Source organism: Ictidomys tridecemlineatus, chromosome 4 (assembly GCF_052094955.1).
Source record: "Ictidomys tridecemlineatus isolate mIctTri1 chromosome 4, mIctTri1.hap1, whole genome shotgun sequence".
Lineage (NCBI taxonomy): Eukaryota > Metazoa > Chordata > Mammalia > Rodentia > Sciuridae > Ictidomys > Ictidomys tridecemlineatus.
The window spans coordinates 200,712,950-200,739,646 of NC_135480.1; the positions used below are offsets into that span (position 1 = coordinate 200,712,950).

A 26,697-nucleotide genomic window follows, 5' to 3' on the forward strand; every position below is an offset into this window, starting at 1 on the left:
CATACAAAGATAAGAGCAGTCGCAGGCCAAGATCTGTGTATGTAATTTGACTAAAGAAAATATGAAAATAATTTGGGGCCACCCCATACCAATATCTCAGCATTCAATGAGAGAAGGCTATTAGTTGTGAAAATGTTAGCTTACACCTGATGTGTACTAAGCAGAAAAAAACAATAACCCACCAAAAGATACTTATGATCTACACTGTACAAATCTTGCTTTCTTAAGTTACAAGTTTTGTCTGCAACAAGCCAGGAGCAAAAAAGGTTAAAAAAAAAAAAAAGAATAAACTCTTCCTCAAAGTGTTGGGCACTGTGGCACATGCCTGTAATCCCAAGGACTCAAGAGATTGAGGTAGAAGGATCACAAGTTCAATGCCAGCCAGGACAACTTTATGAGCTCCTGCCTCAAAATAAAATAAAGGGCTGGGACTTTAGGCCAGGGGAGAACACAGGCTCTAGTATGCTCAAGGCCCTGGGGTCAATCCCCAGCACCCTACTATCATGGGGTGGCCAGCACCTCGGCAGGGAACTTTTGCCTGCTCAGAGTGATAAGCCTCCAAAGAACTTAAAGTCTGAAATAATTAGTAAAGAACAAAAAGAGAGAGTCAGAATTATAGTTTTAAAGGATGGAGCACCTGATAGGTCCAGCCCACACAAAAGCTGGAGCTGAACAACTAGAAGAGGGCTTCTTTATTTAAGGGAGCACATCAAAGGCAGGAATAAGATTCAGGGGTAGAGTCTTGCTTCATGTCTTGTAGTCAACAGGTTTATTGGCATCTTGGCAGGTCACACCCATCTCTGAGAGGCTCTGTGATTACAGCAAGTCACCCCCATCTCCGCTGCTGTTTAGGACCTTTTTGAGCAGATCGTACCCTCCAGGATTGCCAGGAGAAGTCCCCAATACCAGACTTTTCCACTTACTGGCTACAATGTACAGTTCCAATGTGGATACAGATATAGTTCCCTGCCCACACAAGAATTTATAATGTGGGCTGGGGTTGTGGCTCAATGGCAGAGCCTCGCCTAGCATGTGTGAAGCACTGGGTTCAATCCTCAGCACCACACAAAAATAAATAAATAAAAATAAAAGTATTGTATCTTCTACAACTAAAAATATTTTTTTTAAAAAGGAATTCATAAGAGGCTGGGGTTGTGGCTCAGCTGTAGAGCGCTTGCCTAGCACATGCAAGGACTTGGGTTCCATCCTCAGCACCACGTAAAAATAAATAAAATAAAGGTATTGTGTCCAACTAAAAAATAAATATATAAGAAAATAAAAACAAATAGATGGGTAGAGAGAGATGAGGGGAGGGGAGGGGGGATAAAAAGGGGATAGGAAGGGCAGCAGAATAAAACAGACACTAGTATGGCAGTATGTATAAACATGGCTGTATAACCAATATGATCCTGCAATCTGTACACGTGGGAAAAATAAGAATTCATACCCCATTTGAATCAAATGTATGATATATGATATGTCAAGATCATTGTAATGTTTAAAGCAACTAATAAAAAAAAAGAAAAAAAAAAGATGCCCAATGTGTGGGGCTGGGGCTGTAGCTCAGTGGTAGAGCACTTGCTTTGTGCATGTAAGGCCCTAAGTTTGATCCCCAGCACCACATAAAAATTAAAAAAAAAAAGAAAGAAAAACAAATAAAATACAGGTATTGTGTCCATCTACAACTAAAAAAATTTTTTTAAAGGAATTCATAATGTGAGAGGATCACAACTATCATTATTCTTTGCCTTGATATTGATTACATTTCTTTTAATTTAGTAAGTTAAAATAAGATCATGAGGCACACACTGGATTTGAATCCTGAAGAGACAAAGTCCCAATAGTAGTGTTTAGGCCTAGCATGTGCAAGGCCTGGGACTTGATCTCCAACACACACACACACACACACACTCATACACACTTTTTTTTGTCTGTTTTCCCCAAAGCCACACAGCTCACAATTCAACCTAACTTTAGATCCCTCATTTGTAAAGAAAGGATAATGGACACTTCTGTATCTCACCAGACTAGTGTGATAAGTTCTATTCAAATGTAATCAATTTTTTCTTATCAAGATGTCAAATAAAAGAGTAAAAAAAGCATATGTAATTATATTGTAATAAAAGTAGACAATGTTTTCATTAGGAAAAAAGACCTCTGGGTATCAGCTGACTTGAAGAGGTCAGCTGCTGCGGAGTTCCATCTGCTCCTGCTGCTACAGCACACCTAGCGGATCAAAATGGGCCACAGGGATGATGATGACAACTGAAAGCAAAACGGGCCTGTTGGCCCAGGATTTCTCAAACAGGACCAAGTGTCACATATCAAATCCTTTCTGCAGAAAAATGATCAAGTGTCACTCTTCTGCCAAGCCTCGACACTGGGCAAACTTAAGGCCCATTCTTAGGAGATAGAAACTCTCTAGCCAATTTCAGTCCCAAGATTTCAAATCTGCAACTATTTCAACATAATTGACACAGGCTTTTTAAAATAGGCTAGAGTTTATATAGATTATAAAGTTTTGGGTGGGGATGTGGCTCAAGCGGTAGCGCACTCGCCTGGCATGCGTGCGGCCCGGGTTCGATCCCTAGCACCACATACAAACAAAGATGTGTCCGACGAAAACTAAATAAATAAATGTTGAAATTTAAAAAAAAAAAAAAAAATAGATTATAAAGTTTATATAGATCTAGAGTTTATGTAGATTATTTTATAATTATAGCCTTACCATTTTATAATTACATAGTATATTAAATAATTATATGCCAGGTTTGTTTTACAGGTGTGCCACACCTGAGACAGTGGGACAAAATGGGTTAAACTGGTTTACGTGCCCACCTCCATAAAACTTTTCTGGATCAGCCCTGTCTGGAACCATGTGCTTTTCTCCAGACTCTTAAGTGACTTTCTCATGCACCTCAGTTGCTTTATATCATGGTTATTTCTGCACATTCATTACACCTTTACTAAATAAACTGGAAGTTATTTCAAAGTGACTAGTTTACTAGCTGTATCAAATAATTTCTTCCTCAAAGTCCCTTATCCAAGTGCATTGAACACGGTTCCCAGATAATTTCAAAATAGGAACTGATTCAAGGGGCTGGGAATATGGCTCAAGCAGTAGCACGCTCGCCTGGCATGCGTGCGGCCTAGGTTCGATCCTCAGCACCACATACAAAGATGCTGTGTCTGCCAAAAAACTAAAAAAATAAATAAATAAATATTTTAAAATTCTCTTTCTTTCTCTCTCTCTCTCTCTCTCTCTCTCTCTCTCTCTCTCTCCCCCCCCCCCTTAAAAAAAAGAAGTAAAAAAAATAGGAACTGATTCAAGGTAGTTAAAAGTCTGTATAGACACGTATAGACCTACGGCAGGCACTATTCTAGGTGCTGGGGCTGGGTGTGCATGGATTTTTTGATGTTGTTATTAGTGAGGATTTAACTCAGGGGTGCTCTACCACTGAGCTCCATCTCCATTTTTTTATTTTTTATTTGCACACAGGGTCTCACTAAGTTGCTGAGGCTGGACTGGAACTTGCAAACTTCTTCAACTTCCCAAGTAGCTGGGATTACAGGTGTGCGCCATCACACTGGGCAGGTGAATGAATTTAAGATATCAAAGCCCACCTGAAGGAAGTAACTATAGCAGAGACTTGAGAATCTCCAGAATCTGAGGTGGTTCATTTACTTGACAGTCTTGGAGGAAATACCAAAGAGCTGGCATTATAAGCACAAAAAAGGTGAATGTTCTGGGCTGGGAATGTGACTCAAGTGCATGCGTGCGGCCCGGGTTCGATCCTCAGCACCACATACAAACAAAGATGTTGTGTCCGCCAAATACTAAAAAATAAATATTAAAATTCTCTCTCTCTCTCCCTCTCTCTCACTCTTTCTTTAAAAAAAAAAAAGGTGAATGTTGGGGTAGGCATGGTGGCACATACCTGTAATCCTAGTGGTTTGGGAGACTCAGGCCAATAGGATTGCAAGTTCAAGGACAACTTACCAAGACCCTGTCTCAATATAATAAATAAAATGGGCTGGGGTTGGAGTTCAGTAGTAGAGTGCCCCTGGGTTCAACCTACAGTACTAGGGATGGGGGAAACAGATGAGTGTTCTATTTGTCAAGAGTTACCGGAATTGAACCCAGTGGTGCTTAACCACTGAGCCACATCCCTAACCTTTTTTTGTATTTTATTTAGAGATACGGTCTCATTGTGTTGCTTAGGGCCTCCATAAATTGCTGAGGCTAGCCTTGAACTCACCATCCTCCTATCTCAGCCTCCTAAGAGGCTCAGATTACAGGCGTGCACCACCGTACCAGGCAGTCAGCATATATTTTACAAAGGCTGATGTATTGGGACCAGCACAGATGTAGCATGGCAGAGTGATTGGGAGCACCAGTACCAAATGCCAACATTCAAATCCTGGCTCTGCCACTTTCTCCTCAAAAAATAGTTGCACAAACATAGCAAAGTTATTTAACTTTGTGCCTCTTTCTTCCCATATGGAAAACTGGGATAATAATTGCATATAATTCTTAGGGTTGTCACAAAGATTAAATGAGAATATATGCAGGATGCTTAAAAGAGTCTGCATGCATTAAATATTATACAAGTAGTATTACTATTTAATTTACCATCTAAATTGAGAAATTCTGTGAAAAGAGGGGTTTTATTAATGATTGTATCAAGACTACGCAAAAACTCAGATAGGCAAACAGGAATATATGGTAACCATATAAATAAATACTATAAGAAAACAAGAGCATGTGACCAGAGAAAGCAGATGCTAGCATCTGAATCTTGTTCTCTTCTATGCATGTGTTAGAGCTAAATGAGCTTAATTTTCTGTTCTACATCAATGGTTTTATTGTAAATAACTGCTAAATGCCAGTAGTACTGATTAACACATCAATCAATACTGAGGCATGATTCCCTCAATATTGCTAGCCCGTGTTTTAATACTCAGGCCAGGCTAATGGTATCTGCAAAACCAGTTGGTAAGACGTGGTCCTTGCCTTCAAAAAGGTCCCCACAAGTTAAATAAAGGATGCCTGCAGGGATACTCCTGTTCCTGCACACAGGCCATTCCTACAGCAAAGTAGAAAGCTCAGACAAACACTGGAAAAGACAAGACCATAGGAGAAAACAGATTAGTAAAAGAAAAATTATGCATTTCATTATTTTACATGGCATATCCAAATAGATTAAAACATTCTAGAAAGAAAATATAAAAAATATTTACGGAGATAGCTTTTGTTTTGGCCTATGTAGCATCCATTCTCCTTTCTTTGTAAAATTAGTAATCTTTCATCATGTGCAATCTCATTAGAGAAAAGAAAAATCTGAAAGAAAACATAATGAGGTGGGTAGGGAGAAAGGAAGAATCAGGAATTGGTAATTGTATTTGTGTGAAAATGGATCCCCAAAAGTCTCTATGTTTTAGAGACACACACTGAAATAGTGACATTTGAAATGATTTGATGTCTTGGATTTGCTTCAAAATACTCAATTAGTTGAGTGGGTGTAGATGTAGATGAAGTAAAATTGGCCATGAATTCATGATTGTTGAAGTTAGGTGATGAATACATGGGAAGTCATTATTCTATTTTGTTTATTTTCTGTAAGTTTAAATTTTTTTGTTTAAAAAAAAGTTTTTTATTATGTCTATTCTATGGTCTCAATTTCATAAAAGCATTTCTCTCTATTCTTCTCTCTATGTATTCATAGATATCTGGGACAGTGTTTACCCACAGACAAGGATGGATATTTCTAGGTGGTTAGAGTAAGTAGAGTTTCATCTTTGAAGTTTCTACACTGTTTAAATTCAAAATAATGATTGTGGCATTGTTTTCCCAAAATAATATGGTGATGTTTCTTAAACCAAAAATCTGATAAAGGTAAATATAGGTCAATTCTGATTGGTAGAAATAAAGATGATTATATGTATATATTTTGGTACTGGGGATTGAACCCAGGGGCACTTGACCACTGACCTCTGTCCCCGGCACCTTTCATTTTTTTATTTTGAGATAGGGCTTCCTAAGTTGTTTAGAGCCTCACTAAGTTACTGAGGGTGGCCTTGAACTTTCGATCTCCTGCCTCAGCCTCCCAAATTGCTGGGATTACAGGGATATGCCATGTTGGTTGATGATATTCTTTTTGTTTTAATTTAAAGAAATAACCAAGTACTTGTGAAAATACTTCAACATAGGGTTTCTTGACACTGGTACTATGGGCCTTTTGGGCTATATAATTCTTTGTGGGTGGGGGCGTTGTCTGGTGTATTGTAGGGTATTAACAGCATTTCTGAACTCTACCCACTAGATGCCCATAGCACCACAACCACTCCATCTATTGTGATAACTAAAACTGTCTCCTGATATGGCCAAACGAGAGAGGCAAAATCACCCCTTTCATATTAAACTGAGAAATCCAAATACTCCTTTATAATGGATCCCTCCCATTTATAAGTAATGCTCTAGCCAAGCATTCTTGAACCCTACAAAACATAAATCTCCCACTCCTTATGTTGATTCTGCATTTCTGATAACAATTTTCATCAGGATATCTTTTTTTATTCTTAATTTTGTTACTAATAGTATATACTTAGTTCAGACTAACCCAAGTAAATAAGTCAATTTTGCTGCTGCAAATTTAATGATTCAGTAAACATTATACTGCCTCTAACACTTCTCTTCTTTTAATTCATTTGGGAAACATGAAACTACAATCCTTAAGCTATATTTAGTACTATAACCTTTGAGAACATGGGAGAAAGCAGGAAAAGGTTATATAATTCAATTTTCTTAAAATGTACTAACTCAAATTTTGGTCAAATTAAACAGCCAAAAAGCATCCCCCAAAGCATGCAAAGATGAAAAGTATAAAGGATACAATTATCATCTAGCTTCTTACCACTCAAAATGAGATCCACAGACGGGCAGCAGCAGCATCACCCCAGTTTGTAACAGAAAGAAGAATCTCAGCCCCACCCCAGACCTACTAAATCAGAACCTGCATTTTAACAAGTTCTCCAGATCATCTGTATGCATATTAAGTTTAAAAAGCAGAAGCTGGGGTTGTGGCTCAGTGGTAGAGTACTTGCCTAGCTAGCATGCCTGAGGCACTGAGTTCAATCCCTGGCACCACATAAAAATAAACAAATAAAATAAAGATATTGTGTCCGTCTACAACTAAAAAAAAAAAATTTAAAAAAAATTTTGAAAAGCAGTGACTCTAGTTGTTTCTATATTGCTTGAAGCTGTAGATCAGTGGGCTATATTCTTGTAATATAGAGAATAAGTTTCTTCTACTTAGGAAGATTAAATGAAAACTGTAGGATTACAAAATAATCACAGGGTAAAAGAAAAACTAATGAAATCCACTTTCTCTCTCATCCCAAAAAATCTACCTATAATCTTATCAAGCCAATTTCAAAAGTAAGACAGACATCTTGTTTTTTCACTTTTATTTCTTTTGTAGTGCTGAGGATCAAACTCCAGTTCTCATGTATTCTAAGCAAGCACTCTACCACTGAACCCCAGCCCCCATACTTTTAAATTAAACTGAGAAATCCAATACTCCTTTATAACGGATCCCTCCCATTAATAAAGAATTAACGGTTAAAAAAAAAAAGAAAGAAAGAAAGAAAGAAAATAATTAAGCGTCCTGGTAAACAGTAAAGCTTATCTGACTAGCATAACGCTATGATTTCTAAATCTGTGTGACTATCCCGCAATGTTTATTTTTTAAAGATAAAGATTTCTGGGACTTACTTATCATAGATATGATTCAGAAGGGTTGGAATTCTTTGATGTTTTATTTATTTGGTTGATTGTGGTACTGGAGATTGAAACCAGGGGAATTCTACCACTAAACTATATGATCAGCAATTTTGGGGGGGGCGGGGGAGACAGGGTCTCACTAAGTTGCCCAGGCTGGACCTCAAATTTGCAATCCTCCTGCCTAAGCCTCTTGAGCAGCTAGGATTAACAGAATGTGTAACTTCACCAGGCTGGAATTCTGTATTTTTAAATTTTTTTCTTAGTTATTTCTGAGGATAAATCACAATCTTAAAAAAAGGTTTTTTAAATATTTTTCTTTAGTTGTAGATAAACACAATGACTATATTTTATTTATTTATTTTTATGTGGTGCTGAGGATCGAACCCAGGGCCTCAAGTGTGCATGTGAGGCAGTCATTTTACCACTGAGCCACAGCCCCAGCCCATTAAAAAAAAATTTTTTTAAAAAGATACTATTCTTTTGTTATTATTTTGAATGGGTAGACATTTAATTTATTTTAAAGAACTAAGGCGCTGGGATTTTTGGCTCCGTACTCCATAAAAATAAATCAACAAAATAAAGGTATTTGTCCATCAACAAGTTAAAAAAAATTTTTTTTAAGAACCAAAATGTGAGTGACTACAATAAGGAGCTAATGAGTATTGGGAAACAAAGTTGAGATGAAAGTTAGATCTTATGTTGTATCATGTATTTGTCTATTTATTTATTTAGAGATAGGTGCTGAGCTGGCCTTAAGCCCCTGGACTCAAACAATCCTCCTGCTTCTGCCTCCTGAGTAGCTGGAACTAAAAGCATGGACAACTGTGCCAAGCTCTATATCATGTATTCTTACTTATCCACATCTAGAAAAAAACAGTTAACATAAACATAGTTGGCAATCATGTGGTTGTCTTGAAACAAGTCATTTCTGAGTGTCTACGCTTGAACTCAATTCTAGAATGACTAAAACTAGCAACCTCCTTTGGCACAATAGTTTACACTTAGAAAGATTTCTTTAATGAACAGATATAAACATTGCAGGATTTTATGAAATGTTGGGTAAGTAACACTCTCCTGTGCAAGACAGAATTCCTTTTATAAAAGTATCCAAGAAGGTCTGGGTTTCAAGAAAGGAGAATAAGTAGAAGAGGAAAAAGAAGACGATACATGGAACAGGAAGAAGGAAGAAAAATGTTTTTCTCTATACAAGAACTTTAGCAACAGCCTAGCAGGCCATTTCATACATTTGTCTACTGCTTTTCCTTACCAGTGCCACTATGCAAATCTAAGTCAATATCATCTATTTCAGAATCTCTTTTTGACTCATTCTCATCTCCACTCTTGAATCTGAACCCCTATTACAATCTTAACATAGCAGCCAGAATGAGCTTTCTAAAGTTCTCTGAGATAGAGCCATGCAACTCCAATATGAAGGGAAAGACTCAAAAATTATCTGACAGGGCTGGGGATGTGGCTCAAGTGGTAGCGTGCTCGCCTGGCATGCTTGCGGCCCGGGTTCGATCCTCAGCACCACATACAAACAAAGATGTTGTGTCCGCCAATAAATATTAAAAAATTCTCCCTCTCTTTCTCTCTCTCTTAAAAAAAAAAAAAAAACTTAAAAAAAAAATTATCTGACAGCTGCAATACCTGGACTCAGAAATACTAGCAAGCGGCACAGTGGCCATGCCTGTAATCCCAGTAACTTGGAAGGCTGAGGTAGGAAGACTAAAAGTTCAAGGTCAGCCTCAGCAATTTAGCAAGACCCTATCTAAAAACAAAAAATAAAATTAAAAAGCCTAAGGATGTGACTCAATGGTAAATCACCCTGGGTATTCAATCCCCAATTTAAAAAAAGAAAAACAAGAAAGAAATGGTAGCAACAGCATCCCAACCAGATCTCTCCTCCAGCAGCATGAGTGTGACAGTGATTCCAGATCTTTAGATTCCCTTGGTTCTGCCTGTTTTATGAACAGGATTCTTCAGACTTTCCATTGGTGCTATGAGGTATTTGACAATCTTCCAAAAAATCCCTTTTCTGGGGCTGGGGCTGTAGCTCAGCTGTAGAGCACTTGCTTAGTACATGTGAGGCACTGGGTTCGATGCTCAGCACCACATAAAAATAAACAAATAAAGATTGTGTCCATCTACAACTAAAAAAATATTTTTTAAAAAAATCCCTTTTCTGCTTATGTTAGCCAGAATTAGGGCCTATAGTTTTCATTCAAATACCCAAAAACTTTTCCTGGAACAACCCTGTGCCTTTTTCCCCCCAATGACCTGCCACTTATTACATTTAGCTTTCCAAAATGAGTATATTAAAAAATGAGTATATTTAAAAATCTGAAATTCTAAATTCCATTCACAACACCAACATCCTGAAAGAAGCAGCTTTCAAAACAAACAGTTTTATTACTTGATTTAATACAAACCTCCACCTACTCTGTGCATTTGAGCAGCTAAATATGGCTGAAAAAACACACCACAGTCATGCTGACTAGTCTCACTGTTGAGAATGGGCACTCCACTGCTTTCCCTAGCCCACTCACTCTTACTTTCTGGGAGCACTATTTCCACTTTCTCCTTTCTTCAAACAAGTGACATCTCATCCCCATCTTCACTCTTTAGCTGATGGCAACTATTTTACATTTCACTGAAAAACAGAGGCAATCAGTAAAGATCAATCACATATACTCAGACACATGTGTTCCAATATACTACTCGTTCTAAATTACAAAACAGATATATGATATTATGCCAGGGGTGGTGGCACACACCTGTAACCCAGCTATTCTGGAGGCAAGGGCAGGAGGATTCCAAATTCAAGGCCCCCTGTTTCAAAATAAAAAGGATTGGGATATAGCTCAGTGCTTGCCTAGCATTTGCAAGGTCCTAGGTTCAACTCCCAGTATGAGGGGCGAGGGGGATTACGTCTACACACACACAGTTTATACATGGAGATGGCCACCAAAATATCCCTTAAACAAAGAAATTGCTGAGAATGCAGATGACCCCTGTCAGGAACACCTCTGCAGAGCTGCCTGGCCCCAGGTCATGTCCTTCCTGTGGCAGCCCATACCAATGGCCAACAGAAACAGGGTCATAGGATTCCCCCAGTTTCCCCTTTCTTTCCAGGCCTTAACTAAAAATCAGAGACAGTTTGGGGTACTATTCCCTCACAGGAACTCTCCAACTAATACATTTGGGGAGATTCAGTTGCAAGTTCATCAGAACAAAACACAAGGGTATAAACAGTCCAGCTGTTTCAGCCCAATGCAGGACCACTCTGAAAGGCCACTGCAGCTCCCGAACTCCCTGTGGAGTCACCCAAGACTATTGCTGAGAACTGTGCCGTAGTTCAACTTCTTCTGCCAAATCTTGCTTCTTTCCTATTCCTCTGCGGCTGTTGAACTTAAGGGCATTCCTTAACATCTTGTACCTCAAATTCTGTCTCCAGTTCTGCTTCCTAGAGACCTGAACCTGTGACATAGTTAAAACAAAAAAATACAGGCTTGTTCTTAAAACTAAAAAAGAAACCATATCACTAAGAAAATGAACATTCCTACAATAGATAATTCTACAATATGTGTTCTTCCCTAATTGGGAAACAGTTGCATAACGGTCTCCTATTTTTAACTGGACATAAGGCCGACCAGAATAAAAACTATTTTCCCTTCCATCCAAGTGTGAGTATGTAACTAAATTATGGTCAGAGGAATTTAAGCTGAAGTGATGTATGCAGATTTCAAAACTGGTTCTTTGAGAAATTAATATGATCCTTCCACATTTCTTCTAATGGGAATATGGATATAATTTTGAGCATTCTGGACCACACAGGAGTGGGCAATAACCAAATGACAGCAAAGAAGACAGAAGAAGCCTGGATCTCTGTGAATCCGCCAGACTAGCCCTGGATAGCTTGAACTGGATAAGTATATAAGAAAAACTAAACCTTTATTTTGTTTAAATCCCTACAACATGGGTCAACAGATACGATTACTTTTTTTTTTTTTTTTTAGTTGTCAATGGACCTTTATTTTATTTTTATGTGGTGCTGAGGATCGAACCCAGTGCCTCACACATGTTAGGCAAGTGCTCTACCGATGAGCTACAACCCCAGCCCCATATACAATTACTTTTGGGGACCTCTACTCACATATCCTGCCCATCTCCAGCTCTCCTTTCTAACATCCAGCACTTGCTATTCTTGTAAAAAGATTACAATCCTCCCCCTCAGATGGTATGTAAGCAATTACTGATGGGAAATGGAATATAAAGTCTCCATATTTTTTTTCTTTCTCTTTCTCTGGAGGGGGGTGTGTGGTACTGGGGATCAAACCCAGGGCCTCTCACATGCTCACCAAGTGAGCTACATCTCTAGCCCTTTTATTAATTTTAGTTTGGGTCAGAGTCTGATTCAATTGTCCAGGCTGGCCTCCAACTAGACATCTTCCAGCCTCAGCCTCCTGCTGCGATTATAGGTGCATGTCACCATGCCTGGCTTCTATCTTTCTTTGCTTCCTGACAAGGACCACTCCTAGGTGTAAGCTTCAGAACTCCCCTGAATGACAAAGCCTAAACTGTCCCCTCAGGCTTGACTTGGCCCCCAGCCTCCTTCTCTCCTCCCAGTCTAACTTTCCTCCTCCCTACTAGGATTCCTTGACACTCTTCTAGGAAGTCACTTTCCCACAAATCCTCATTTCAAGTTCTTTCAGGAATCCCACCCTGAGGCAGGTGGTTTCTGTTTCATTCTTTAGGGTTCATCACCATTAACAATTGTGTGTGAGTATATATATATATATATATATATATATATATATATATATATATATATGATCTGTGTGTGTCTGTGTAGTGACTCTTCTGGGAACACCAGAAAGCAGCAATGCATAATCTATAGATAGGAGTTTAAAGGTCTGAAATATATTAAAATATACAATATATAATCTTCAATATATTAGTGCTTAAATATATAAATACTTTCAGAGATAGTTAAGATTATAAGATTTGTCTCAAAAATTCTGGATGATAATTGGATACAGTGGCATATATCTGTAATCCCAGTGACTATGGCAACTGAGGGAGGATCTAAAGTTCAAGGCCAGGGCTGGGGATGTGGCTCAAGTGGTAGCACACTCGCCTGGCATATGTGCGGCCCGGGTTCGATCCTCAGCACCACATACAAACAAAGATGTTGTGTCCACTGAAAACTAAAAAATAAATAAATATTTAAAAAATAAAAAATATTAAAAAAAAATAAATAAAGTTCAAGGCCAGCCTCAGCTATTTAGCAAAACAAAATAAAAGGTGCTAGGGATCAGAGTAGTTCCTAGTTTTTGGAAGTCCCTGATATGATCCCTAGTGCCATCAAAAAAATAAAAAAGAAAAATAAGAAAAGAGAAAGAAAATCAGAATGTTCTTCCTTTGAGTCTTTGATTTAAGGAGGCAGGAAGAAAAGAAAGATTATATATAAGTCTAACTCCTATTAGAACTATGGTATTTCTAAGGAATATTTTTTTATTATTGGTAAAATAGATTTTGGATATTCCAGAAAGGTATGTTGCCTAAAATATACCTACACTTCAAGAAAGAAATTAAACTCTAAGAATTAAAATAATAGTTAATATAAAAAGAAATTTCAATATTTCAACATCAAGAACATAAACTCAGAATATAATTGAAACTATATTAAAAATGATTGGATGGTAAATCTGGATTATAAGTAAAAAGAAGTGACTTAATAAAGTAGTGTAATATGCCAGGTTTGGTAGCTCATGCCTGAAATCCCAGCACCTTGGGAGGCTGAGGCAGGAGGATCATAAGTTCAGAGCCAGCCTCAGCAACTTAGTAAGGCCTTAAGTAACTTAGTGAGACCCTATCTCAAAATAAAAATAAAAAGGATTGGGGATGTGGCTCAGTGGTTAAACACCCCTGGTTTCAATCCCTGGTATCAAGAGGGGGGAAAAAAGCAGTGTACTATTCATTTTCCAAAAAGTGTCTATATTGGGGCACAAAAATCAAACAGAAGCCTTCAACCATGAGTTTGAATATTGTTTTAATCTCATTTGCAATGGTTCAACGTTACACATTAAACATTTTGGAGGGCCAACAACCTGTAATAATTTAAGAATGCTAAAATGAGGCATGGAATCAAGGTGAACACAAACTGCTGGAAAACTCAGAAAGGGAGGAGGTCAGATGTGGGAAAAAACTTCTGTGGTGGTGTTTTTCCTATTTGTGTATTGCAAAGGGAAGTCTCCAATCCAGTTATTAAACTTTTACTCTGTCAGAGGTAATAGCTACTGTGTCAAAGGCAATTACACAGGCTAGAACTGGAGACAGAAGAGGTTTGTTTTTGTTGGTTTAGCAGAAGTCTGATAATTCCTGGGTTTGTACAAATGTGTCCTTATCCCTTAATCAGCAAGTGAACGTACATCATCAGACATGAAAAATTTCCCTCCTGTTTCTAGTTCTTCTCAATTGCAAAAATCACCTATTAAATAAATAAATAAATAAGAATGATTTCTTTTGATAAATGTGATCAACACTGCCTTTGCTACAAATGTTTTAGGTTTTTGGGGTCGTCGGGTTTGAATGCAGGGGTGCTTTACCATTAAACTACATCCCCAGTCCTATTTATTTATTTACTTATTTATTTTATTTGTGGTACCAGGGATTGAACTCAGGGAGACTCAACCACTGAGCCACATCCCCAGCCCTATTTTGTATTTTATTTAGAGACAGGGTCTGATTTGCTTAGCACCTCGCTATTGCTGAGATCAGCTATGAACTCAAGATCCTCCTACCTCAGCCTTCCGGAGCCCCTGGGATTACAGGCATGCTCCACTGTGCAGGGAATCCTTTTTATTTTTTGAGACAGAGTCTTGCTAAATTGCCTAGGGCCTCACTAAATTGCCGAGGCTGGCCTTGAATTTGCAATCCTCCGGCCTCAGTCTCTCAAGGTGCTGGGATTATAGGCAAGTGTCACTACACCAGGCTTAGATAACTTTTTAAAATATATACACAGTGGAATTTTACTCCGCATTAAAAAAGAACAAAATCATGGCATTTGCAGGTAAATGGATGGCGTTGGAGAAGATAATGCTAAGTGAAGTTAGCCAATCCAAAAAAAAAAAAAAAAAAGCGGGATGTTTTTTCTGATATAAGGAGGTTGACTCATAGTGGGATAGAGAGGGAGAGCCTGGGAGGATTAGATGAGTTCTAGATAGGGAAGAGGGGTGGGAAGGGAAGAAGGGGGCAAGGGATTTGCAAGGATGGTGGAATGTGATGGATATCATTATCCAAAGTACATGTATGAAGACTTGAATTGGGTGTCAATATACACAATAAACACAGATAGGAAAAATTGTGGTATATATGTATATTAAGAATTGTAAGGCAAAAAAAAAAGAAACAAAGTGCATGTATAAAGGCATGAATTGCATGAACATACTTTATATAGAGATATGAAAAATTGTGCTCTATATGTGTAATAAGAATTGTAATGCATCCCACTTCTGTCGTGTATTTTAAAAACATTAAATCAATAAAAGATTATATATATATAATTTATTTTAGTTGTCACTGGATCATTATTTTATATGTGGTGCTGAGAATAGAACCCCATACCTCACACATCCTAGGCAAGCGCTCTACCAGTGAGCCACAACCTCAACCCAGCTTAGATCATTTTAAAAAAACAGATTTACTTCTAGGAGATTGAGCTAAGATGCAGAGAAGTGACAGTAGTTCCTTGAGGTTTATTTCTGATACTGTAACATTCTTTAAGAATACATATTAAGGGCTGGGGATGTGGCTTAAGCGGTAGCGTGCTCGCCTGGCATGCGTGGGGCGCTAGGTTCGATCTTTAGCAGTACATAAAAATAAAATAAAAGATGTTGTGTCCACCAAAAACTAAAAAATAAATATTAAAAAAAGAATACATGTTCACATGTGGAAAAAATATATATGCAGATACCCCTCCAAAGTAAATTAATCACAATGCAACTCCTTCAGAATTGTCTTATGAAAGGAATAACTTTTTTTCCCAAATAATAACAAATACATGCCATTTACTTCATAAGAATTATCAACGTATGATACCTTGGCTTAGGCTCTGTCTGGACTTGAATTTTCCAAATTTGGGGTGAGTAAATAAATACGGGGAAATTATGTGCCTATTGGTAAGATATGCTGAATTCTATGAATCTAAGTACTTTATATTCTTCATATGAATGGAGTCATATAACATTTGTCATTTGGGATCTGGCTTATTTCACTTAATATAACATAGTCAAGGTTTACTCATGTTATTGCATGTGTCAGAATTTCATTACTTTTTACAGCTGAACAATATTCAACTATATGTATATATGTATCTTGTGTATCCATTCATCTATCAACAGACATTTGGGTTGTTTTTACCTTTTGGCTATTGTGAACAATACTTCTATGAACATTGTTAAACATATCTGTTTGAATCCCTGCTTTCATTTGCTGTGGACATAATTCCACTTGGTCGCATGATAATTCTATATTTAATTTTTGAAGAACTGCCATATTCTACTGTAAGATTTTAAAGCACAAATATCAGTGTATTCTACAGATATGTGAAAAGTAGCTCTTGTATCCTATGTTGCCTATTCACATGGCCTAGAGCTACTTTAGAATTACAACTTATAAAACATACTTGGGTATTATAGACATAGCCTAGGATATCACATTTGGAAGAAAAAAAATAGTTATCATTTATTGACTTTTTATTGTTTTTCTGTTTTGTTTTAGTATTAGGGATTGAATCCAGGGTGCTGTACCTTTAAGCTGCATCCCCAGCCCTTTTGTTTTTGAGACAAGGTGTTTCTAAATTGATGATGCTGGCCTCAAACTTGCAACCCTCCTGCCTCAGCCTCCTGAGTCACTAGGATTACAAGCATGTGCCAACCAGCTTATTGACTATTAATTACATTTAGAACTAAGATTTTTTTTTTTTTTTTTTTTTTTTGTGGTACTGGGGATTGAACCCAGGGTCTTATGCATGCAAAGCAAGCACTCTACCAACTGAGCTATATCCCTAGCCCTGGAGATAAGATCTTTATAAAGATTCTTAGGTTGAATCCTGCAGGCAAACCTGTATGGTTCCTATTAGTTTCATTTTACAAATGAACAAATAAGGCAGAGAAACTGCAAAATATGCTGAAGATTATAAATCAGATTAGTGCTAGCATTAGAACTTACATTTAGATCAAAGTCAGTCTCTGCTTTATCCTGATTCATTTTTTCAACAATCATTTAATGAAAGTCTACTGCATGCGAGGCAGTATTCAGGTTTTCAACTGTCCATCAGTCTTATTGCTCCCCTCTTCCCTCTGCATAAAGAGGTGACCCAGCAATGAAAAAAACACACATAAAAAAGTCTTGGCTAGTGAAATTTACCTCTAGTCAGGAAAGACAGTACAAATGTGTAAGTAAATCATATAGCTTACAAGAAGGTGATAAGTGATCTGGAGAAAAAGAAAGCAGATAAAGTCGATAAGAAAGCTGCAACTAGAAACAGGCTTAGTCACCAAGAAGACATGTGTGCAAACCTGAAGGAGGTGAAAGAATAGGCCATGACAGAAATGTGGTAGATTATTCTAGGCAGAGAACAGAGCAAGTGCACAAGCCCGAGTCAGCTTGCCTGGTATGTCTGAGCAACAGCAGGAACATTAAGAGGGACTGAAGTGGGACCAGCCACAGACTGATGAGGTCAGATAAGGTCAGAGGGGCACTGGAAGAGCCAGCTCACATCTGGCTACACGGGCCAAGAAAGGACTTCAGCTCCGGGCTGGGGATGTGGCTCAAGCGGTAGCGCGCTCGCCTGGCATGCATGTGGCCTGGGTTCAATCCTCAGCACCACATATCAACAAAGATGTTGTGTCCTCCGAAAACTAAAAAATAAACATTTAAAAAAAAAAAAAAAAAAAGAAAGGACTTCAGCACCTATGCAAAGGAAAGAGGGGGCAACATGATATGGAGGACATTTGAAAAGAATCCTGATGATTACAGTGCTGAAAGGACAGAAGCAGGGAAGCCAGGCTAGGGGCTACTCTAGCCACCCAGGAACTACCGCTGATGGTAGCAGAGGGAGAGTGGGAAATGGCCAACCTCTCAATATTTGATAGAGGCAGATATGAGATTTGCTAATAGGCTGCTGGTAGATATAAGAAAAAGTAAAGAATGACTCCAAGGCCTCAGGTCTGAGCTACTAGAGGGATGCAACAGTCACTCTCTGGGATGGGTAGAGGACTACAGGGACTGTCAGGAGTCCCACTTTGAATGTGCGAAGTCTTGAGAAGCTACTGGGCAGCTGAGTAGTCCAGAGTGCAGGGGAAGGGCATGGGCGAGAGTTACAACATTGGGAACTGCCAGCCTATGGTAAGTATTGCCTCCTAATAATTATCTTTAAAAATACCATATGCTCAACTGTGAACAAAATTATGTCACAAATGAATCTGATAAAATAAAACAAAACTTAAACTTAAAACCATAATTCAGAGCTGGGCGCGGTGGCACACACCTGTAATCCCAGTGGCTCAAGAGGCTGAGGCAAAATGACTACAATTTCAAAGCCAGCCTCAGCAACTTATGGAGGCTCTAAGCAACTCAGTGAGACCCTGTCTCTAAATAAAATAAAAACAACGGCTGGGGATGTGGCTCAAGGTTTAAGTGCCCCTAGGTTCAATCCCGGGCCAAAAACATAAATACATAAAACCATAATTCAGTTCAACAAAACGTGCTAGGCATTGTGCTCAAAACTAAAAGTATAGTGTTGGGGTTGTGGCTCATTGGTAGAGCTCTCAAGTGGCATGTGTGAGGCACTGGGTTCAATCCTCAGCACTGCATAAAATAACTAACTAAAATAAATGTACTGTGTCCATCTACAATTAAAAAAACATTAAAAAAAAGTACAAAGATGAATGGTGAGAAGCAGCTGGCATAGGGATAAAGGTGTGCCCACTCCTAAATGCCTTCCTCAGGGCTGCCCACTTTGATGGGAGAGAGCGGGCAGACAGCTGGACAGCTAAGGCTTTCTCCTGAGTAACTTCAGACTAATACATAACTGTGACTTTCAAAGAGGAAGTGTATCGGACTGGGCCGGATGGTAACATCTGTAATCCCAGTGGCTTGGGAGGCTCAGGCAGGAGAATCACAAATTCAAAGCCAGCCTCAGCAAAAGCAAGGCACTAAGCAACTCAGTGAGACCCTGTCTCTAAATAAAATACAAAATAGGGCTGGGGATGTGCCCAGTGGTTGAGTCTCCCTGAGTTCAATCCCCAGTACCAAAAAAGAAGTATATTGAGCTGTTACTCAAACTACTTGGCTTTTGCTTAAGGGCAGTCTAGTCTAGGGCAAGAGTCTCAGTCCAAATACTACCAACATCTGGGACACAGCCATTCTTTGATGTGGGAAGCTGTCCTGTGCATTGCAAGACAGTGAGCAGCACCCCTGGCCTCTACACCCTAGATGCTAGTAGTATATCCCCAAAAGTGTCTCTAAACACTAAATGTCTTCTAGGGAACAAAACTGTCCCCACTTGAGAATCACTGGTCTAATGTTACAACATGTGTTTCTATAGGAAATGAATAATATTCTCGTGCGTGTGTGTGTGTGTGTGTGTGTGTGTGTGTGTGTGTGTGTTTTGCTGGGGATTGAGGGATTGAACTCAAAGGCACTCCACTCCTGAGGTACACCCCCAGGTCTTTTTTTTTTTTTACTTGTAGGTGGACACAATATTTTTTTTATGTATTCATATGAGGTGCTAAGGATAGAACCCAGCACCTCCACACGCTAGGTGTGCGCTCTACTGCTGAGCCACAACCTCAGTCTTCCATACCACCCCCCATCCTCAGGGTTTTTTAAATGTTGTTTTAAGACAGTGTCTCATCACTTTGCCAAGGTAGACCTTGAACTTCTGATTCTCCTGTCTCAGCCTCCAAAGTCGCTGGGATTACTGGCAAGTGCCACCCACCAGTGCCTAGCCAATATTCCTTTATTTATAAGTTGATTTTTACTTACTCAGCAGTAGAAAAGGATCTATTCAATCTATCCTAATTATTTTAATAAGTTCATTATCTACTTCTCTATTTAAATAGAGGCCATTAAACATGAACTTCCTCATTTTGCCCTCTAGCCTCAAATTGAGTTATTTTCCTCATTCCTCCTCTTCTGCAAAAGAACAGCTGGTTCTCTCAGCCCCAGCCAGTGCCTTGAAGACTATTTCTGCTTGCCTCATACAACAATCTGCAGATCATGCTCTGCTAAGAAGGATTAATTTCTCCCTCTGGCTCCCAACATGCTAATTTTTCCCTTTCCTAAACAAAACAAACTCAAATACTTTCTCTTGTGCTTTAAGTTATCTCTTAAATCTGCTAAGGTTTGAATGAGTCCTCCAAAAAGTATGTACTGGAAACTTAATCCCCAATGCATGGGGAGGTGGAGCCTAATGGGAGACATTTAGGTCATGAGGGTTCCACCCTCATGAATGGAATAATGTAAACTATAAAAAAAAAGTTTGAAGCTAAGAGTGCATGTGTATACATTAGGTAGGAATGCTTATTCTTCTGTTCTCCCTTCATCCCTTTCTCTCTCTCCTGCCCTTCTGCCTTCTGCCATGGAATGAAATAGCAAGAAAGTCCTTGCAGATGCCAACACCTTAAGCCTGGCCTTCACATCCTCCAAAACTTTGAAAAAAAATTTTCTGTTCAGGCTGTGGTTGTAGCTCAGTGGTAGAGAGCTTGCCTTGCATGCATGAGGCCCTGAGTTCAATCCTTAGCACCACATAAAATGAAAGATATTGTGTCCATCTACAGCTAAAAAAAAGTATTTTAAAAAATTCTGTTCATTATACATTACCCTGTCTCAGGGATTCTGTTACAACAGCACCAAATGGATTAAGGCAACAACTAAACTTTCATGAGGATCTAGCTAATATCATGGCCTCCATTTTTCCTCACATCTAATTCTCTACCTGATAAAATCTAGTCTACAGATATTTCTTCTTTCAAAGATCAAAACCTCCTACCTGCCCTGTTCAATAGTTTCTTCAGGATCCTTCCACTATATGACATTGCATTTTGAATAAACTAAAGAAATTACATGAGATCTGGTAAGAAATTTATTCCTTGAATTCCGTAATATTAACCTCCGAGTTCTCTCTTCCTCTCACTGATGGCTTTCTCTCAGTTTATTTCCCTGTTTCTTTTGCCTTCACTGAAAATAAGTAGTTCTTTGGGGGATGATTTTTAGTCCTCTAAAAGTCATGATTTCCATGACTACAAATACTCCTAGGAATTCTTTGTTTATCTCTACAATCATATTATACATTCTGGCACCCCTTCTTTTTTTTTTGTACTAAAGATTGAACTCAGAGGCGGTTTACCCAGTGAGCTACAACCCCTTTTGAAAAAGGATCTTACTGTGTTGCTTAGGGCCTCAGTAAGTTGCTGAGGCTGCCCTTGAACTTGAGATCCTCTTGCCTCAGAAGTCTCCCAAGTTGCTGGAATTATAGACGTGCCTACCAGGCCCAGCAGTTGGCAAGTTTTTTAATGAAAAGAACCAAAAATTATTAACAGCACCAAAAATGCCTTCAATATGCCAGGCACTGAAGAAGTATTTTAAAATTTTATAAATATTAATTCATTAATTTACTTCTTCAGGACCCAATGAAGTAGGCCTTACTAGCCTAACCATAGAAATAAAGTTGCAGTCTCAGAGAAGTAACTTTCTTATATAAATTATAAATCTATGATTGAGGCTACATTTGATTCCAAAACCAATTATTTTCTTAAGTGACATGATTTCATCTTTTTAATTTCTCTTCAAAATATAATTCTCTTAGGTCTTTGTTAATTTCACAAATTGAAAGAACAATTTAAGGTCAACATTGTAAACTGTATACTCTTAACCTCCGTATTAAAGAAAAATTGTTTCTCTAAGAATCCTAGGGCTAGGCTGAAGCCATGGTTACATACTTCATTTCTGAGCCTGCAGGCAGAATTCAATCTAACCCATTCCAGACAGATGGGTATCTTCTATTTTTAATGATATCTAGGAAAGGAGGTTCTTGCCTACTAAATTTAGATTCTGAGCCAAAGGAAGGAAGCACATCTCATTTTATGCTTCATATAGCTACACCTTCCCATATAGTTGGCTACATACATCCTAACAGAATCACTACAAGCAAAAATTACACTTAAAAACTACACACCAAAAATAAAGCCAGTCACCTGGAAAGTGATTCGATTGGACTCTTCAAGTTGACAGGAGAACAAAATCATTCTAGTTCAAAGCACACACAGCTCACATCACAACAATTCTTCCCACTATATTAAAACCCATCTCCCAAAAGTAACTGAAAAAATGACAAAGCAGTATCCAGTATACATATACATGTCATGTGGCTGTAACTAGATTTTATAAGTAAACTCCACATCTTAATGGAGCAGAGGCATGAATGCATCATAAGTCAGTGACACTTTAAAGGCTACAGCTTTGCTCCTGCCATTATTTCTTGTTAGCCCTCAGCTTTAGAATCCAAACACTTCATAATTCCCCAACACAGTTTAGACTAATTCTGCCTGTCAGATCATCTTTGCTGTATCTCAACACACTAAAGGAAAACAAAAAATCCACAAATGCTGCAAAATAGATTTCTGAGCGCAAGTTTAACTGGCACAGTGGGGAACTCTTTGCACTGTTAAAGCATAAACTAAACTCACCTTAATATAATATTCTTCAAGAAGTTATTGGCTAGTTCTGATACAAAAGATTAATTGGCCCTAAGTCAAAATTAACCACTTGAGCTTGAATCTTCTCCAAGTTAGGAGGGTTTTAGTATTACTTCAAATAACATAAACCCCTGGTCAAATCAAGTTCATCAGTTTTTTCTAATGATAAGAAGAAATTACAGGGACTGGGGCTGGGGCTGGGGCTGGGGCTGGGGCTCAGAGGTAAAGCGCTCGCCTACCATGCGTGAGGCACTGGGTTCAATCCTCAGCACCACATAAAAATAAAATGAAGATATTGTGTCCACTTATATAACTAAAAAAGAAATACTTAAAAAAAAAAAAGAAGAAGAAATTACAGCTTGGTGAGGTGGTGCACACCTGTTAACCCAATAGCTCAGGAGGTTGAGGCAGAAGGATTTTGAGTTCAGCCTCAGCAACTTAGTGAGGCCCTAAGCAATTCAGTGAGATCCTGTCTCTAAATAAAATATAAAAAAGGGGCCAGGGATAACACTCAGTGGTTAACTAAAAAAATGGCCCATGCCCCAAAATCAAGACAAAACAACAAAAATGTTATGTTGGGCCATAACATTTTTGGCAACTTTGTAACACCAGGTTTAACTTTGAATTTGCTGGAGAATCTGCAATTTTTTTTTCCCAGCTGCATCTCAGTCATCATTTGATATGGAAGTGATAAATTGCTATGTGACTCCAATTCATATTTTATCACAAAATAACCTTTTATTGCTCATTTAAGTAAGCTATCCATAACACCTAGGACTTATCTATAACATGTTAATTAAGATATGATTCAAATAACATAAAGCTCACCTCTGTAAAGTATTTAATTTAGTGGTTTTTACTGAACTTCACTAAGCAGAAGATGGAGGAAGTAGGTCACCAATGTAGAAACAGCCCAACAGGCTTAAATTAAATAATTTAACAGTAACCTCTAAATTCTGAGAACCTAAAACCATTCTTAATTTATTTAAAGTGTCAACACTGTTTCTTTCCTGAATAATAATGGCCTTCAAAAGGGCTTCACGGTTTTTACTTTGGTGGTACACAGATGCATCAACTTTCAGAAGTCAGTGGGTGCTAAGAAAACCGAGGCCATTATACACCACTGAAATTCAAATAACTCACTATTGAAATAATAATTAAGGAAAGGCTCTATTTCTCTATTCACTTCTATTCCCTCAGCCACCGAGAAGTCATCTGTACTTTAACAGTACCTAGTATCATTTCTCTTCCCCACAAATAAAAGAATTCAAATAGATGTTCTCTGAAAGGGCTTCAGGCTCAAAGTCCCTAAATTCTGTATAGTGCATCTCAATATGCAGCATCCAGAAATAAAGGGAACCGCAGATGCTCTGGCTTAATTGCTTATACATGTTTCCTATACGTCCATTTTGACAAAAAAAGGAAATTGTTTAAATACTACATTTTATCCCCAAGAACTTAAAGCCCCTCTCATAAATTTCCAAACCTTAATTTCAGAGGATAAGCACCTTCTGGAAAAACACATTTTAAAAGTCAATATTTAGCCAATATGCTCTTAGAAAATTTGTGAAATTTTGGTTTAAATTATATAAGTGTAAGTAACTAACTAATCAACATAAAAGCATGATAAAAAAAATATAAGCATTGTAAGATACATTTCCAATAGATTTGCCCAACAGCATTGTATGTTTATTCCTGTCTGACGTCCTCAGGAATCTAATTAGACAGCTCCTCTACACAATTTCTACCATGAGACTTCTCTGCCCATCTTGGCGCATGTGAACTGCTGCTGGGTAATATTTCCTTTGGCAACAAACCACCTACATACTTTGCAGAAACAGACCTTCAAGTGAACCCTCACAACTCAAACCCACATTCTTCCTTAAAATGTGAATTTTAAACTAAGTTTTGTAAAACAAGATGAACATATTTTATGGTACTAAAATGTTAACATATTTATTGAAATTTCCAGAACAGAAGGATTCAATTTGAATTACAATCTCTCATAAATAGAAATAAGAAATGGTTTTGGTAAATCATATTTTGTCTGAATGTGAGTTGTTTTTCTTTCACTTGCCCTAGAATTATGGGAAGATATTCGTTATACTATGCCTTAAAAATTAAAAATAAAATTAAATACAAATCTACAAAATAAATAATATAAGGCTGGGGGTGTAGCTCAGTAGTAGAACTCTTGCCTCTCATGCATGAGGCCCTGGCTTTGATCCTCAACACCACATAAAAATAAATAAAGATATTGTGTCCATCTACAACTAGAAAAAAAAAAATTTAAAGAAATAATATAAATGGTATTTCCAAAATTTATGAACCATACTTTCAATTCACTAGTTCTCCCTTATTTATTTATTTAATTGGGGGAGAGAGGGGATACTGGGGATTGAACCCAGGGGCACTTTACCACTGAGTTATAGCCCTTTTAACTTATTTATCTATTTATTTTGAGAAAGTGCCTCATTAAGTTGCTAAGGGCCTCATTACTTGCTGAGGCTGACTTTAAACTTGCAATCTTCCTGCTGCAGCCTCCCAAGTTGCTGGATTATAGGTGTGCACCACTATGCCTGGCTCAGTCCCACCTTATTATTCAATACACACTCCAACATGTCTTTCCCTAATCAATAGTAACCATGGCTGAAGAGGCAAAAAGTACATTTAAAGACTGAAGAAGCCCAAATGAACTGACGCAAGTACGTAGGTCAAAGTTTCTCCTTATAAAGCCTCAATATAGGGCTGAGGATATAGCTCAGTTGGTACAGTACTTGCCTTACATGCACAAGACCCTAGTTCAATTCCCGGCACCACAAAAAAAAGCTTCATTATAATCCCACGTATGCTCTAATTTAATTCAAATATCTATTTAGCACTATGCTTCAGATAATATAACATTTTACCAGATATAGAACCTGCCTGCTGGTTTATGTTCTAGTGAAGAGGATGAAGAATATACAAATTTAAACATAATACTATCATGGCATTACATAGTTGTAAAAGTACCTTCTGGAAAGGTTTGTTCATTATAAAATGTATGACCTTGAACAGATCATTTTTCTTCCTAGAAAAGCACAGCTAACGAAAACTGAAACAAAAGCAAATGGAAAATTTGAATGTCCTCTATTAAACAGCTTTCCAAATGAAAAAGAAAATGTGTCTAACCATAAGAAAGAAAAAAATCAGTATTAGAGAAACTTTTCTAAAGAAAAAGTGAAAACCTTCCCAATCTGTTTTCTAAGCTTTGATGCTCCTGTACAAGAATAAAACATTGTATTATCTGAAGCATAATGTTAAATAGATATTTGAATTAAGTTAGAGCATGTACGAAGTCATGGGTTCAATCCCACCACCACAAAAAAGAATAATCTTGAAGTCAAAATCTGAATAAAAGTCATAATGAACATAAACATATATTCAAAAATTCTCAAATATATATTACCAAATTAAATCCAGCAACATATAGAAAAGGATCATGTCAAAAGTGATTAGGATTTATTCCAGAAATGCAAGATTGGTTTAATATTAGGAGAAAAAAATCAATACATCAGCAAGAATAAAAAGGAGAAATAAAATCATAATCATCTCAATAGACACAGAAAAAGCAACTGATACAATTAAATACTCTTTCAGGATTTTTAAAAAGATCCAAAGACTTCAACTTCTGGCCAAGATGTAGTAACAGGAACCTCAAACAGCTAAAAGAAAGCTTATGAAGTAGACTAAATGGTTTTCAAGACACTGGATAGGAGACAACAAGGAACAAAGATCTCTGGGGTCAAAACCGAGGAACAATTGCCCCAGTTCATTGCCTTAGAGTTCTTTCAGGGTGTGGCATGGGCCAGGGAACCAGGCAGAGCCCAAGTGATGCCCTGAGTTGAAGAGGCGGAACTGAAAGTCCAACGCAGCTAAGGATCAGAGGGCAGAGTATCACAGAGGAGAAGGCTGCACAGAGGAAGACGCTGGACGGCTGCACAGAGTCAAGTACTGATCAGCTCATGTATTAAAGAACACTACCAAGGGTAGAAGCAAGAACAGCCTGTTTCAATTAAACATTCTGAAGCTCACTCAGAGCCAATAACCGTACCTGTTCCCACCAGCCATACTTGGGAAACCTTGCCATTTCAGGTAAAGTTAATTGCC

At 38.0% G+C, this 26,697-nt stretch overlaps 1 protein-coding gene across 6 annotated transcripts in view; it reads right to left on the reverse strand.

The window, feature by feature from the left end:
• Nucleotides 1–26,697, reverse strand: part of Scai (suppressor of cancer cell invasion) — a 147,382-nt gene that overhangs the window by 101,393 nt on the left and 19,292 nt on the right. The window lies entirely within an intron of this gene.